Source organism: Hemitrygon akajei, chromosome 13 (genome assembly GCF_048418815.1).
Source record: "Hemitrygon akajei chromosome 13, sHemAka1.3, whole genome shotgun sequence".
NCBI classification, from domain to species: Eukaryota; Metazoa; Chordata; class Chondrichthyes; order Myliobatiformes; family Dasyatidae; genus Hemitrygon; species Hemitrygon akajei.
Genome location: NC_133136.1, coordinates 53348305 through 53361780, shown reverse-complemented (window position 1 = coordinate 53361780; position 13476 = coordinate 53348305). Strand labels below are relative to the sequence as shown.

At 39.7% G+C, this 13476-nt stretch overlaps 1 protein-coding gene across 2 annotated transcripts in view; it reads right to left on the bottom strand.

The window, feature by feature from the left end:
• The window catches only part of dlc1 (DLC1 Rho GTPase activating protein), a 459645-nt gene that overhangs the window by 422817 nt on the left and 23352 nt on the right, over nt 1–13476 (bottom strand). The window lies entirely within an intron of this gene.

The window sequence follows — 13476 nt, the reverse complement described above, 5'->3', positions numbered from 1 at the left end:
TCACATGCTCTCTACCTTTATAAAGTTTGGTTTACTGCCTGGATAGTGCTGGCAACTTCACAGCAGTAGTTCCTAATTTAACACAAAAATGTGGAGTGGACTCACTGAAGAACTGGCTAGCAATTGGCTGGGAAATTCTTTTATTCCAGGCAATGTTTTCACTTGTTGTTTCACCCTTTATTTTGACAGCTGACAGTAGAAGCTTTTTTTTTGAGTTGAAGTAGTTACTTCAGCTTATTGGCAAAAAAAGCACCAACAACAATGTGCTTCCAACAATGTTATCTAAATATTCAACCTGAGCACTCATTGATCTCTAACGAGTTAAGGACCAGGGTCAAGTGATTCTGCTTTGCGTACCAATTCCACTAAAAGTTGTACTGGATCTAAGAGGTTTGGCTTTGCTTCCACTGTTCCTTTTTCGTTTCATCTGTATTTACTGAATGTAAAATATGTAGGATTTCAAGATCATATTTAGGGAGTTAATTCCATCGAGATTATAAATAACTAAAAATGATTTACAGGAACTATGCAGAACCATTTGCTCATAATGTTTGTGTATGAGTTCCATTGTAAGTGAGTAAAGAACAGGAAGCTAAAAAAGTTTAAAAAATGGCTATTAGAGACCCTCCCTGAAGGCCCACTAACATGCCTGCACAAGAGGAACTCACCATAGTGATGAACTGATATTGTGAGTCAGGCTGGCTTTCAGCGCAAAGATTTTTAACTACTTCCAAAAGATCATGGAAAATCAATGTTCCTCAAATGCAGTTTGTGCTTCAAATTTCTTGATGACTTGCAGTAATTCGTCAAAGGACTGAAATGGAGAAAACTCACGGGTCTGGTCTTTGCATGCATTTGTTTTGTATATTAGCAATGAGCTGGACACATTTTTAAAGACACTTTGTGAATATGAACAACGAAACATAATTTATGAATTTTGGTGTTATTTGAGGGGCAGGCGGAAGAAAGGAACTTTAAATGACCTATTGATCACGGAGGAAGGATAAAAATTTCTCATGGAAGTTGGTAATGCAGCCATTTATGTGCAACTAGAACTTCAAGAGGATCTCCACCATTCAGGTTAAGTGAGTTGAGTTCACAGGGATCTCAATGTTTTTGTGCATGAATCACAAGCTGTTTGAAGGTAGGTCCAACAAATTGATAACAAGCCAAATGACATTTTGGTCTTCATTGCAAAGAGATTTGTATTTACAATCCCTTTTTTAAAAAAAAGTTTTGATACAGTTGTACATTGGGTTGTTGAGACCTTGCTTGGAATTACTGTCAATGGTTTTGGTCCCCTTATCTAAAAAGGAATATTGTAGCATTGGATACAGAAAAAAGAAGATTCACCAGGTTATTTCCTGGGATGAGAAGGTCATCCTACCAAGAGAGACTTGACACTTTGGAGTTATATTCCTTGAAGATTAGAGGATTGAGGGGTGGCTTTATTTAAACATATTAGGCCCTAAGGAGGCTTGATAGGGTGGACGTTGGGATGTTTTCATGAATAGGTATTTTATGAAAAGGGGGATATATCTACAAAGTAAGATGATGGTCATTTAAAACTATTAATTCTTCTCTGATGGCAGTGGAACTGTGGAATTCTCTGCCCCAAAAGGTGGTGGAGATTAGATAATTAGATAGTTTTAAAGGGGAGATAGATTAAATAGTTAAAAGATGAAGAAATTGAGGGTTATCAGGAACTAGCACAGAAGAGGAGTTGAGGCCAACCAAGCTCAGTCATGATCATATTGAATAACAGAGCAGAGGCCTAGTGGTTTACTCCTGATCCTCTCTTCTTGTAAGTTTCCTAGGCATAACAATTATTAATTAGGGACGTGGTTTAATCTCTGAATTTAGACTCAAGTAGGATATCCAAAGACCCCAAATGTTTTGCAATCAACCCTAGACCCATTGAATTATGCTGGAGCTTTCAAACTTGACTATGCACAATTGTCAAAGCCATTATATGACAGATGTACTCTGAAAGATGAAAAGCCCTTTGTTTTTACCCCAGTAGATTATGAGGCACTAGAGAAATAGATTAATGCAGTTCAGCAAGCAACAGACCTCCAGACAAGAAACCTAATAAAACCTCCTGTTATGCGAATTTGTGTTACTCCAAAAACCACTGTAGCGATCTGCTATAATGAGGGAGAAGAACCACATCCCCCACACATTATGCCTCATATAATTTCAACCCAATGTACTGCTTTAGAACAACGTCTTGTTATTGTATTCCACCCACTTGTAAGATCACGGCAAGGGGACAAACCAATTATTATACAAACAGAGTTTGCAGCTCTGAAAAATGATGGCAAATTACCAACAAATGAATGGAGAGCTACCATAACTAGATATGGGAAATGGCAAGCACTTTTACAAGGCAATATTTCAAAATGGTAATACGTTCCTGAGAGCTATGACTTGCAGTCCTTACCTATCATGGAAGATGCAGAACCATCTCCACAACCCAATATAGAACAACATCCATTCAAGCACTATTCTAAAATATGGAATTGTTAAGGGTCAGCAATTGAAATCCAGAAAGATGGATCTTCTCATTTATAATCCCTGCTCCTGATTCTAAAAGTAGAATTTTTGTTGGAAACTGAATTTGAATCGTATGAATTGCAAGTGCATTCTTCAGAGAATTATGCAGCTCAACTTGCAGAGACTAAAATCTTAGAATTATATCTAAAACAAATAAATACAACAGAACAAACAGGAGGAAATCTGCAGATGCTGGAAATTCAAACAATGCTGGTGGAACACAGCAGGCCAGGCAGCATCTATAAGGAGAAACACTGCCGATGTTTCGGGCCGAGACTCTTTGTCAGGAACATCGACAGTGCTTCTCCTTATAGATGCTGCCTGGCCTGCTGTGTTGCACAAATACAACAGAACCAGTCTTGATATGTACTGGCTCTAATTATGTTAGGAATGAGGTAGAAACAGATTGATTGACTGTCTGGAGAACACACAGAGGTAAATTACTTCCACTTTTGTCCATATTTTAGAAGAATATTTATGGATTTCTATTGACTGGACTATTAGTACAGGTATCCCAGGACATGCTGACAGTCACCTATACAGCTATTGTAATAAACAGTTGGAATGGACTTTCCTATGGTAAGAGAGGCCGGGGATTTTGGTAGTAACTAAGTAACAAAGAAAAATGACCAAGATGATGTACTAAGAATTCTCTTAGATACAACTAAACCCAATTCCAAAGGATTTCCAACACAGTACAAATATGGTGAAGGTAAGCTTTGGGTATGCAGCCCTAAAAAGGACAAGAAGCAAATATCTCCTGTCAAACAAACAAGAAGCACTAATTCAAGAAACCTACGGAAGACTTAGATGTAATCAGGGTGGTTGCCAAGCCACTCATGCAAAATTAGCCATGTTATACCAGTGGCCTTACATGTTGAGTACTTTTAAGCAACTTGCTGCAAATAGTGAAGAATATCTGGCTTATAACAAAGGAATAGTTACAGAATAACCTTCTAAACACAGGCAAAACCAACTGCACCAATGCAGATGTGACAAATTGATTATATAGGCCCATTTCTGGCATTCCCATGGCAACCCACCTTATTGGAAACCTACTAAGTATATTCTTGTGATAATTGACCTTCATAAGGGATATACATGGTTAGTTTCAATGATTTCTTGTAGTGAGGCTACAACTGCCTCCGCACTCCAAAACAAATTCCCATATGCTGGCTCCCTCACCTGCATACATGCTAACTGAAGGTCTTTCTGCATAGGTAAAGGCTTTCAAGCCATGTGTGAAGAAACAGGCATAGATGCGGAGTCCATCTCTCCATTCTGCCTACAATCCATTAGCATGGTGGAGCAAAGGAGTGGAGAGATTAAACTGTTCCACACTAAAAGCAAAGTAAGCTACACTTGTCCCTGAAGTGCAACTGTCTGTAAACAAAGTGTCAATTGTGAAAACAGGAGTACACCTTATTTCTTAATGTCAGTGCTACATCGCTCATTGTTAACGCAGGCCAACCGTTGCCTACATCTGATACAATTCTCCTTAAGAAATTGAAAGAGTTTATGGGAACAAGAGAAAGCAAAAGAGCCTGATAAGAAAACTTGAATGTCACAAAAAAGAGACAGGGTCCAAGAAAAGAAATTCTATAAAACTAATTATGACTGTAATTTCTATCCTAGATGGAACCTTCATGTCTCATTACCCATGTTACCAGTGATAAGACTGTTGTAATCAAGACTGGGCAGAGAAACAAAACTTTAAATAAAACTATTGCCATAGATAACATCAGATCTACCCCAAGAGGATTTATACTCCCAGAATGAATGGGACTCTTATGTAAGACCAGTACATAGATTTACCTCAGAACTCTCACACCCTGATTGGGAGAGGGTGGGGGTATGAGATGTACTGAATAGAGAACATGGGTTAATATCTAAAATATGTAAAAATTCCAGTTCACTTGAAGAAGAACTCATGGATATATTGCTCAGGAATAATACACCTCAAATACATTGTTGAAAAAGTAAGACAAACTCAACCTCCAGGAAGAAATGATGCTCAGGAGAACAAGCCTATGACGAATTTTACTGTTGGAGACCAATTGATAATGCTAAATTCTGGGGTTACACTAATAACATTTACTCCCCAAATAAACAATGTTACATACACAAACAAGCCTGCAATTGTTGCTGTGTGTTTAGTTGCATGGTATTATCATCAAAAGGTGGAAAAAAATTTGGCCCTGAATAACTTCCATGGTGTTTTAAAAAATAATGAAGTAAAATTGCCTGCAGAGCCATCCCTTGACAGTGCTCACTCTCATAATAACACTGATGTGATTGATCCTTCGGTTTACTCTGAAGGTAGAAATTTCTGATGACATACTAGCATCAGAGGATCACCACTTTTAAAGGTTTATAAAGGAAATGACACTTGGAGTTATCTTGGAGCTTATTAGCTCTGGGGAGCTCCCATCCACCACCACCAACTTCGTAATTCCCGTATCCTGAATCTCACATTTCTACCTCCTACCCAAGCTCCACAAACCTGTTTGTCCAGGTAGACCCATTGTTTCAGCTTGTTCCTGCCCCATTAAACTCATTTCTGCATACCTCAACTTTGTTTTATCCTCCCTAGTTCAGTCCCTTTCTACCTACATCCGTGACACTTCACACGCTCTGGATCTTTCAATGATTTCAAGTTCTCTGGCCCCTGTCATTTTATTTTCAATATGCATGTCCAGTCCCTGTGCACCTCCACCCCCCATCCAGAAGGCTTCAAAGCTCCCATTTCTTTCCAGTTCCCCTCCACCACCACTCTCCTCAGTCTAATGGAACTTGTCCTCACTCCTAATAATTTCTCCTTTGGCTTCTCCCACTTCCAGTGTAGCAATGGGCACTCGCGTGGGTCCTGGCTATGACTGTCTTTTTATCAGCTACATGGAACAGTCTATGTTCCAGGCCTATACTGGTATAATTCCCCAGCGTTTTCTATGCTACATCGACGACTGCATTCGTGCTGTTTCCTGCACCCATGCCAATCTGGTTGACTTCATCAACTTTGCCTCAAACTTCCACCTGCCCTCAAATTTACCTGGTCCGTTTCCGACACCTCCCTCCTCTTTCTCGATCTCACTGTTTCTGTCTCTGGAGACAGCTTAACTACTGATGTCTATTTTAAACCCACTAACTCTCACAGCTACCTGGACGATACCTCTTCCCACCCTGTTACTTGTAAAAACATCATTCCCCTTTCTCAATTCCTCTCTCTCTGCCACATCTGCTCTCTGGTTGAGGCTTTTCATTTCAGAATGAAGGAGGTCTCCTCCTTTTCAAAGGAAGGGGCTTTTCTTCCTCCACTATCAACGCGGCCCTCAAATGCATCTCTTCCATTTCACCCGAGTCTGCCCTCACCCTATCCTCCCACCACCCTGCCAGGGATAGGGTTCTTATTGTCCTCAACTACCACCCCACCAGCCTCTGCATCCAGCACATACTTCTCCAGAACTTCCACCATTTTCAATAGGATCCCACCACCAAGTACATCTTTTCCTTTACCATCCATCCTCCCACTTTCTGCTTTCCGCAGGGATCGCTCCCTACCCAACTCCCTTGTCTATTTGTCCCTCCCCACTGATCTCCCTTCCAGCACTTATCCTTGCAAGCGGAGCAAGTGCTACACCTACCCCTATACCTCCTCCCTCACTACCATTCAGGGTCCCAACTGTCCTTCCAGTTCCCTGCGCATCTGTGACATCGTACACTGTGTCTGGTGCTCCTGGTGTGGTTTCTTGTATACCGGTGAGACTCGATGCAGATTGGGAGACCGCTTCACCGAGCACCTAATCTCCATCTGCCAGAAAAAGCGGGATCTTCCAGTGACCACCCATTCTATTCTACTTCCCATTCCTACTCCGATTTGTCTATCCATGGCCTTCTCTGTTGTTGCAATGAAGCCACACTTAGGTTGGAGGAACAACACTTTATATTCTGGTTGAGTATCCGCCAACCTGATGACAAGAATATCAATTTCTTGAACTTCAGGTAATGTTCCCCGTCCCCCCCACTTCACCATTCCCCATCCCCTTCTCCCTCTCTCGCGTTATCTCCTTGCCTGCTCATTGCCTTTCTCTGGTACGCCTCCCCTTTTTTTCCATGGCCTTCCGTCCTCTCCTATTAGATTCTTCCTTCTCCAGCCCTGTATTTCTTTCACCAATCAACTTCCCAGCTCTTTACTTCACCCCTCCCCCTCCGGGTCTCACCTATCACCTTGTGTTTCTCCCTCCCCTCCCCCCACCTTTTAAATCTACTTCTCATCATTTTCCTCCACTCCTGCTGAAGGCTTTCGGCCTGAAACGTCTTTTCTATAGATGCTGCCTGGCCTGCTGAGTTCCTCCAGCATTTTGTGCGTATTGTTTGGAGTTATCTGATTGGTTGATCTATATTGTGTATCTCAAGACAGAAACACAAGTCCAGTTTGAAGGGATAATTTAAGATTCATGCAACAAAGAATATTCCAGAAGGACTTGATATTTATCAAGAATGGCTAGAAGAAACTCCATCAAATCAAGAGAATATTTCTCAATACAATGTGAGAATAACTGAACTGACACAGTTAGATGTGCGAGGCACCTCCTTTCACACGTTTCCTTTGCAGACCCATACTAAGTCTCTGACTGGCTTAATTATCCAGCTGAAACAATAGGCAAGATCTTTCTAGCTGTTACAAATTTAGTTTCCACAGTAACGAATAGAGTTTCCAGGTGGATTGGCATTACTTTAAATTGGATTACTGATTTTTTTTCCCTAGCTTACCAATGATTTATTTCCCTAGCCACTGGAATTTTTGTTTACATAGTACTCTTTCTGTTGAGACCTTGAAGCCTGCAAGGATGGAAGTTTGGTGGTTTCTCCTTTTTTGTAAATGGTTCCACTCCTAAGATTCTGCTAACTCCAATACCTGACGTGCACTACCATGGATTATCTCTCTTCTGTCTGCCTTGTTATATCCTGTCCTGTCTCACCTTTTGCCTATTCCTGTGTTTCATCCTTAACCCTGGAAGAATGAAAAGCAGGGACCACCCTAGCCATGTTGTCCTTGCTCCTCTCCTTTGCCTAGTCCTGATCGCTAACATTGATGCGGGCAAGAACGTTCGTCTCCTCATCTTGATGGGGGCTGGGATGTGCCTCATGAATAATTGGTCTAATAGCACAATCGCATGGAAAGATGAATTAATAAACATTATTTTTCACTTGCAGCATCTATTTGGAAATTACATATTAACTTTTTAACACTTGGGTAACTTATACAAAATCTCTAAATCTATGTAGTACTTAAGACTTTATATATAATGTACTTTGTAAATATGTTATTCACTGCTAATGATGGCATTATACTATCATGGCTTACACCTTTAATTTTTATGTTCAAACCAATCTGTCTTACTATATCTTGCAGATTATGTTAAAAGCTTTACCAGGTGGAGGAAGACAGCTACTCCTGGGAAATGCTATAATCCTGATAATATTTTACCTTTTCTGTTGCGATTTCTTTGGAAATAGTGATGTAATCCTAGGGCCTCCAAGGTCTATAAAGTTATTTTGGTGCAAGCTAGAATGATTTGAATGTGATTTGCTTACTGTTTGGGGTAAAGCCATATATTGCATATGTGGTACTCTTACAATGTTACAAGTAGGACCACTAAGCCTAGCAGTACTGCTATTTGTCTTATAATTGTAACACCCTGGTTAATATTTTTACTACTATGCTGTAGGTATTTCATTTTAGCAGGTCTACAAGAGCAGTCTGTTCTGCTCTCAGCCTGTTTGAGTTTGAGCTGGGATAACAGGCTTTGATGTTCAGCTTATGAATGTGGTGTCATCCAATCAGGGTGATAGAATTGGGAAAAAGTTCTCGAGGATGGTGGGCCGAGAGTTCTTTGTTAGCAGGAGCTGGGAGAAGACAAGAGGGAAGAGGGTGGAGGATACCATCGCTTTTGCACAAGGTGTTTTGTGCAGATGAATAGCTTTGAGGAGGAAGAAGCAGCACTGCCGTGGGAGAGACTATTTGTTCAAGATGGGTTTTGAGTGCCCTTCAGAAGGTGGTGTGTGCTTTCCTGCAGACTGTGGGTCCAGCGTGTGAGTCACCGACAAGTTCAAGATTTGAGCTCCACCGTGCACATGTGACTGTTTAAGTATAAAGGGCCCTTTTTGTTTTTGTCTTCCTTTCTTTTAAAAACAGTTCGCTTAAGTTAACGTTCTTAAATATACTTCTGATTAATTGTACGCAGTGTATGATCTGTTATTTCTTGCCAATGGGCGATTTCCGGGGCCAGTAAACCACACAGCGTTCACACAAACCAGGGTGTGGGTGGGTGAGACATCCAAGCCTCACGGATTTGGCAGGACCAAAGTCATATACACCCCAGATGTATGAAGCCTTAGAAAGGTGGGTTTCTCACCATGGAATCCAGTGGCTGTTAGCAAGGGGCTAAAAAGCCATATTTCCAGAGATGCCCAGTAAAAGGGGCTTCATACTTAATGCTACAAAAACAGTTTGTATACTTGTTTGATAAATCCCGTGGTCTGTCAGAACAGATTGGTAGCCCTTGGTCAGTTAAAGTTTTCTGGGAAAACAAAAAAAAAATTGGGTACTACTAGGCTTAGTGGTCCTACTTGTAACATTGTAAGAGTACCGCATATGCAATATATGGCTTTACCCCAAACAGTAAGCGAATCACATTCAAGTCATTCTACCTTGCACCAAAATAACTTTCTCTGTCAAGTCCAATCTGCAACAACGTAAAGGGGGAAGATCAGAACAATTACACCCAGAGCCTGGAATCACGAAAATGAGAAGAAACTTATGAAGTCAGTATGGATGGCGTCAGATGTTAAACTAAACCAAACCAATGGGTGTTCACTCCCATGGGAGGGACCTAACCAGCCTCTATGTTCTGACATTTTCTGGGCATTCAGTATGAAAAGCACAGACAGAATCCTTAACAGGAGAACCTTTCCTTAACTGACTACACATATAGAGTCATGTTATCTTTTGAAATGTTTCATTTTCTATGTATATTATTAATTGTGAAATCAAGTAAATGAATATATTTTTCTATAACTATAATGTGAGATTACTAATCCTTAGGCAAAAAAGACAGCAAAAAATCAGTAATTTGTTTACAAGAATTGCTTTCAGAAAACCTGAATAAAATCATGCACCGCATTGAAAGCAATGGTAACAGTCCTGTAAAGGAAATTAATTATCTTGAGCTTTGTGAAAAACATTACCAGCTGACCTGATGAATTAATGGTGACAAAGACAATGATCCAAATTTGCATCAAGAAAACGGCAACAAATATATGCGAGGAAGAAAATCCTAAAGATGGACTAACATGTACTTATATGTGTCATCATGTATTTATGGAAAATCGTAATGAAACATAGAAAACCTACAGCATAATACAAGCCCTTCAGCTCACAATGCTGTGCCGAACATGTACTTAATTTAGAAATTACTAAGGTTACCCACAGCCCTTTATTTTTCTAAGCTCCATGTACCTATCCAGGAGTCTCTTAAAAAAACCTATCGTATCTGCTTCCACCACTGTCGCCGGCAGCCCATTTCACACACTCACCACTCTCTGGGTAAAAGACTTATCCTTGACATCTCCTCTGTACCTGCTTCCAAGCACCTTAAAACTGTGCACTCTCCTGTTAGCCATTTCAAGCAAAAAGTGTTGACCATGTATGTAACAATGAAACCAACAGCAATGATAGGGCCCTTCACACCCCACTCCAGCTCCAGAGAACTGCCACCATCCTAGTGGCTTGTCATCCCTTCTCCTTCATGGGCACTAGCCTCCCCACCATTGACAACGTCTTCAAAAGCTGATGACAGGAAAAAGGTGGCATCCTTCATTAAGGACCCCAGCACCTAGGGCAGGCCCCCTTCTCATCACTATAATCAAGGAGGTGATGCAGGAGCCCAAAGCCACACACTCAACATGTTAGGCAAGGCCTCTTCCCATCCGACATCAGATTTCTGAACGGGCAATGAACTCATGAATACTACCTATTTTGTTTTTGCTCTCTGTTTGCACAACTTATTTTATATATCTAATTAAAATTCATAGTATATTTTATATGTTGCATTGTAATGCTGCCACAAAACAAATTTCACGATATATGTCAGTAATATTAAAGCTGATTCTGATTGTGATGAGAACAATATTCTGCCAGTAGACTTGTTTGGTTGGGAAAGAACCTCTTACTATACCCACGCTGTACGGTTCTATGTTCAACCTTTTGGCTATTTCAGAGCAAGTATGGTAAAAATGTCACACACAAGCATTCATCCAAGCATTTGGGAATTTCATAAATGTCATAATATACTCCAGCTGGAATGATGATGATAAGGATCCAATACTGAATTGTCATATAATTAACCACTCTGCAGTCCAAGATCCAGATATGAATAGTTGCCTATATTATACTGAAATCAGAATGATCCTTGCAACCAAAAATAGCCAACATTTATTTGGTTGAGTTGCTGAATGAACTACAATCTTAACAGGATAGCAAAAACTAAAAGCTAAATAATCTGAATGACACACAAAACACAATTACCGGCGAGAAATTTAGTACAATTAACTAACAATTCTAAAAATTGGATTGTATCATGCAATACCTCACACCTGGAGCCATTTTATCCCAGTAGAGACATTGGATATTTAGATTGGGTATACTGCATTGTGCAGTGGGGAAGAGACTAATTGTTATTCACTGAGCTTATGTTAAGGTGAGGAGGTAAATTCAAAGGGGACATGCAGGGCAAGTGTTATTTTTTGCCTGGAAGAGTGGAGAGTGCCTGGAATGAGCTGCAGACAGACCTTTGAGGTTTTGGAAATGTGTGCAGCTGAGATTAAGCAAGTGAATGCTCTAAGGAGAAAATCACACAGAAACACCTTTGGGGAGTACTCAGTGAGTTCTTTGAGCATTCTATCAAAAAAGACCTTTTCTAGCACTGGTACTGGTACAGTTGGTAGAGTGATAGTATGCTCTGAAGAGGAGTTTTGGCAGGAATCTGATCTCGAAACTGGTATCTGTAGGAAGAAGCTGGGTTAGAAATATTTTCTTAGTAAAATGGGGTATGATGGATATTCTAGGAGGCTTCTTCTCATTTCCCAAGCTTCTTCTAAACACAGCACCTGTCACTTCTGGTGATCAAGTGTTGTTTTTGAATAAGATAAACTTCCAACTAATAATCCTTGTACAGCTTCTGGTCATAAATGTGAATCAGTCTCCAGCTCTTACTGTAAATGAAAAGCAGTAATCTGAAAACAGTTTTGCAAACAAGCACTGTTTGTAGGACAAGGTTCTGGCCATAGCACTTGCCATATTGCTGTAGAGACGTAGGAAAAGGCAATGGGTTATTTAATTGAGCTTGTTTCAAACTAGACAATGCTGGCTCAGTCGTTTAATTCAAGGAAGTCTGCAGACCAGATGGAGCCAATCACTTAGCACTTAGCATAAATGATGTATTAATAAGTTGGAGGGTTTATGCACTCAGGGAAGTTAGCTTCACAGCATTAATTGTGGGATGCTGAGATCTGTGTCTCCATGAAGCTTTTAGACTATTTGTGTTAAAAGTTATCTGAAAGAACATTATATGTGTGTGAAGTCATTCAAGTGGCAAATAAACATCATAAATGAGAGCAGTTCAGGCTTATTAGGAATGGAGTAACAATCATCAGGAAGAATGAAAGAACCATGGGGTGAACTAGAGTCCATTCTTCTCACTTCAGTCTCTGTGATGATAATCCATTTGTCTGCATCATTGCTATGTCTTTTTTTAGTTTATGGAACTTCTGCTGTGTTTTGGAAATCCTTTGTATTTCAGAAAGAGTTTGTAATTTGGAATTTCTTTATAAGACAGAAATCTTCAGAGTTTTAAGTGTGCTTTAAGAATGTTTTTTGGATTTAAATGTGTATCACTGAAAATAAATGATTTGTGCTTAAACTACTTTGTTAGCGGGAAGTATCTTCTCCTTGGTAGGGAGGAGTACCTACTCAAATAGTGGGTATTGGCAGCTAAACTCACCATAGAGAATTAACAGGAAAATGAACTGGTCTTGAAGATTGTGTCGTTACAGTATAACCTCCCTTTAGTGAAGGTACTCATGGTTATTTATATCTGACAGGGCTTAAGGTCTTCATTGAGTTCAGAACTTCATGATCAGCAACCCTAGTACCAGCACAAAGAAACATACTGACTTAGGTGTTTAAGTTGTAAATTCTCAAAAAGGGTAAAGTTCTTAATTACATGAAGTTTTTAAAAAAAACCGCAAATGCAGGAAGTCTGAATGAAAAAAATGCTGTTAAAGTGCAGCAGGTCATTAATAGTTGATTACTTTATCTTTGATAATAATCTTTGCTACTTCCTCAACTTGTGATGCAGTGTTATTCTTCTTGTTGACTAATACTCTGTAAGTGACGCAACCATGACTGTATCAAAGCCTGACACAGGGCAAAAGAATCAAGACAGGGTCCTTAAATTTGACTTCCTTAGCTACTTCACTTTTCATACATTGCATGTGATATAACTAGAGTCCAGTTTTATCACAGTTGGGAAAAGAATGGTGCAGGGACTGATACCAGTCACATTTTTCACAATAAGGGTAACCTTAACGTTAGCATAAAATGCCATTCAATAGGCCAAAGATTAGCTTTCCTTGCCATAGAAATTGATCCTATAGAAAATGAGTTGTAGCAACTATTGGAATACTGCAGTGTTAAAATTGGTACCAATGTGTTTAAATACATTGCAGTCTTTAATCTCGAATGGACAGATACATTGTTTACATTACCTCAGATCTTATTTTACTTTATCTGATGAAACTATTCTACAAACAAGGAAACAAAGATAAAGATCTAAATATAAAAAATGATTTTAAATAATA